The sequence below is a fragment of the Salvelinus sp. IW2-2015 genome, linkage group LG35 (genome assembly GCF_002910315.2).
Source record: "Salvelinus sp. IW2-2015 linkage group LG35, ASM291031v2, whole genome shotgun sequence".
Taxonomy (NCBI): Eukaryota; Metazoa; Chordata; class Actinopteri; order Salmoniformes; family Salmonidae; genus Salvelinus; species Salvelinus sp. IW2-2015.
In genome coordinates, this window is record NC_036874.1 from 6759339 (window position 1) to 6763151 (window position 3813).

At 41.8% G+C, this 3813-nt stretch overlaps 1 protein-coding gene across 2 annotated transcripts in view; it reads right to left on the minus strand.

Annotated features, from left to right (window-relative positions):
- Positions 1-3813, minus strand: part of nt5c3a (5'-nucleotidase, cytosolic IIIA) — a 28104-nt gene that overhangs the window by 8500 nt on the left and 15791 nt on the right. The window contains exon 1 of one of the 2 annotated variants that reach the window (XM_023980309.2): positions 1552-1591. The exons of the other annotated variant lie outside the window; for it this stretch is intronic. The gene's annotated coding sequence lies outside the window, so the exon portion shown is untranslated. Of the gene's footprint in view, positions 1-1551; positions 1592-3813 lie in introns of those variants that run through there. 2 annotated transcript variants of the gene reach the window in all.

The following is a 3813-nucleotide window of genomic DNA, read 5'->3' on the forward strand; positions in this document are numbered from 1 at the left end:
CCCAGGCCAGGAGGGAGGAGACCTGAACCACAAACAACTTACAGGGCTGCAGACACCAATATGTTCTATTGAATCTTAGCTACTTGACTTGGTGGTCTAACGATCAGGCAATGAACTAGGTTCAGGTGAAGAAATGAGAGAGAGACCGATCTATAGCTCAGTTGAAGCCCTGTGGACATGTCAGGGCAGGAATGCAACAAACCATGAATACAACCTCCAGCTGGTGCGAGCACACACACACTTTTCTCCCCTTGGTAGTGAGGTCTGCACAACGCATCACCGGGGGCAAACTACCTGCCCTCCAGGACACCTACACCACCCGATGTCACAGGAAGGCCATAAAGATCATCAAGGACAACAACCACCCGAGCCACTGCCTGTTCACCCCGCTATCATCCAGAAGGCGAGGTCAGTACAGGTTAGAGGTCGACCGATTAATCGGCATGGCCGATTTCAAGTTTTCATAACAAATCAGTAATCAGCATTTTTGGACGCCGATTACATTGCAATCCACGAGGAGACTGCGTGTCAGGCTGACCACCTGTTACGCAAGTGCAGCAAGGAGCCAAGGTAAGTTGCTAGCTAGCATTAAACGTATCTTATTAAAAAAAACAATCAATCTTCACATAATCGCTAGTTAACTACATATGGTTGATATTACTAGGTTAACTAGCTTGTCCTGCGTTGCATATAATCAATGCGGTGCCTGTTAATTTATCATCGAATCACAGCCTATTTCGCCATCGGCTTTTTTTGGTCCTCCAATAAAATCGGTATTGAATAAATCATAATCGGTCGACCTCTAGTGCAAACTAAATACCTGGGTATTCCTTCACCAGAGTGTGTTTGACTATGGAAATAGCCCACACCCCATGAACAAACTTCGTGCACACACACACACCCATCAAAGTGGTAGGTAACAGCATACCAAGACTGTTCTGTGGTATCAGTGGACGTGTCCAATGTTATGACTGGGATGTGGGTTGAAGTTGGGAACCCCTTCACCCTCCTTCTTACAACCCTCTYACTCCACTTAATGTAATAGACTGAGGCTCAGGGCTCCTTTAAGTCTTCCCTTACATCCCTGATCCATGGAACTGAACACCCTCTCCTTCGGGTACATTTGAGTTGTTTACGCAATGTCATGYGTCTCAGTCTTCTAATAAATACACCGTTCCAGATACATAGGCTACATTGACAACATTCTTCAGWCTTAAAAACACTGAGACCACACCTATGTAACTCATTCTTGAATATTAGATATAAAAACTTAGTTAGCGGGAAGGGAGAGCAGAATCCACACACTCATAGCGCCAAATACCAGTCATACCTATTTACAACAATCAATTATTAACACACCCTCTAATATTTTACAGTATAGACTACATATTTATCCATGAATTCCCATCTTCTTCCATGCATTCAGTACATCCTTCTCCAACACATGAACGTTAAATAAAACAATTTGCAGCCTAGTCCTTTTCTGACCCTCCAGAGCAATTTGTAGCTGGTGCTAACAGCAGGGCTCTGACCAACAGCACACACACTTACCTTTTCCTCCGGTCTTGCACAAAACAAGTGAAGGGAGTGAAGAAAAGGTTCTCTGTCAGCAGAGGACTTATATAGGCAACGCAAGAGGGGGCGTCACCTAAAATAGATTGGATCAGATATTCCCTCCCCTTTGTAAGAGGCATGGCAAGCGCACTGACACGCAAATTAACAACTCACACACAGCTTCAATGTGTCATAAACACATGACAAAGATTAMTTTAACATGTCTTAAAAACACACACAAGTAGATGAGGTGTAACATGGAATAGCACCATGGCAGTAGTTTACCTTAGACCTCTGACCCCTCAGCTTTTAACTTCTTATGGCTGGGGGCAGTATTGAGTAGCTTGGATGAATAAGGTGCCCAGAGTAAACACGTTGGAACTAGTTACTCTGTAAAGGTTGCAAGATTGAATCCCCGAGCTGACAAGGTAAAAATTGTCGTTCTGCCCTGAACGAGGCAGTTAACCACCGTTCCTAGGCTGTCATTGAAAATAAGAATGTGTTCTTAACTGACTTGCCTAGTTAAATAAAGATTAAATAAAGGTGTAAAAAAAAAAAACGGCCAAATCGGTGTAAAAAATACCGATTTCGATTGTTATGAAAACTTGAAATCGCCCTATTAATCGGTCGACCTCTAGTCCAACCTGACGAGCTCTTAGATATTGCCATGCTCACGTGCTATTCAGAACTGACATTTCGACTTGCTAATTTGTTTTAGTTATACACGTGCTTCGTTCAACAAACGGCATGTTAGAAATGTCGCATGTGAACGCGGCATATAACCTACAGAAAAAAACTCAGATGGCTTCACATTGGTGGAGAGCAGAGTGGATGAACCATGACGTGGGTTTCCATAGCCTGCACACACAAACAATGTTTGGGGACGGGTAGGGGTCTTGAAATGTGTGTGCTCAGCGTTGGAGAAATGCACCTCAGTTTTTCATCCCTGGCCTGGCAATAATCCAGACAAGTGGGAGGGCTGTTTCTGTTGCATCATGTGATTGTAATGGATTCCAGTTACAGTACTCTTAGCGGCTGAGATCGGGTTAACGGGATCGACTTGACAACAGCCAGTGAAAGTGCAGGGCGCCAAATTCAAACAACAAAATCTCATAATTAAAATTCCTCAAACTACAAGTATTTTACACCGTTTTAAAGATAAACTTGTTGTTATCCCACCACCGTGTCCGATTTCAAAAAGGCTTTACGACGAAAGCACACCATCTGATTTATGTTAGGAGCAGTACCTAGTCACAGAAAAACACAGCCATTTTTCCAGCCAAGAGGAGGAGTCACAAAAAGCAGAAATAGAGAAATGATCACTAACCTTGATCTTCATCAGATGACACTCATAGGACTTCATGTTACACAATACATGTATGTTTTGTTCATATTTATATCCAAAATCTTATTTACATTGGCGCGTTATGTTCAGTAATGTTTTGCCTCAAACATCCGGTGATTTTGCAGAGAGCCACATCAATTTACAGAAATACTCATATAAACATTGATTAAAGATACAAGTTTTATACATGGAACTTTAGATAAACTCTCCCTAATGCAACCGCTGTGTCAGATTTTTTAAACTTTACAGAAAAAGCACACCATGCAATAATCTAGTACAGCGCTCAGACACAAAAACAAGCATACAGGTACCCGCCATGTTGTGGAGTCAACAGTCAGAAATAGTATTATAAATATTCTCTTACTCTTTGACAATAAATGTTTGTTTGTGCGATAAAGTCATTTTATGGTCCAAATACCTCCTTTTTTGTTCGCCGTTTAGTTCACAAATCCAAATTCACAACGGCACAGGCACACTTAGTCCAGGCGAAAAGTCAAAAAATTCCATTACAGTTTGTAGAAACATGTCAAAACATGTATAGAATCAATCTTTAGGATGTTTTTAACATAAGTCTTCAATGTTTCAACCGGAGAATTCCTTTGTCTTTAGAAAGGAGAAGGAACGCAGCTACTCTCACGGGGCGCGCCTGAGTGAGCTCATGGCACTCTAGACACCTGGTTGAAACAGCTAATACATGACTCCATAGACACTGTATATTCGATAGGCAATGACTTGAAAAACTACAAACCTCAGATTTCCCACTTCCTGGTTGGATCTTTTTCTCAGGTTTTTGCCTGCCATATGAGTTCTGTTATACTCAGACATCATCAAACAGTTTTAGAAACTTCAGAGTGTTTTCTAACCAAATGCTATAATATATGATATCTTAGCTTTCTGGGCCTGAGTAGCAGGCC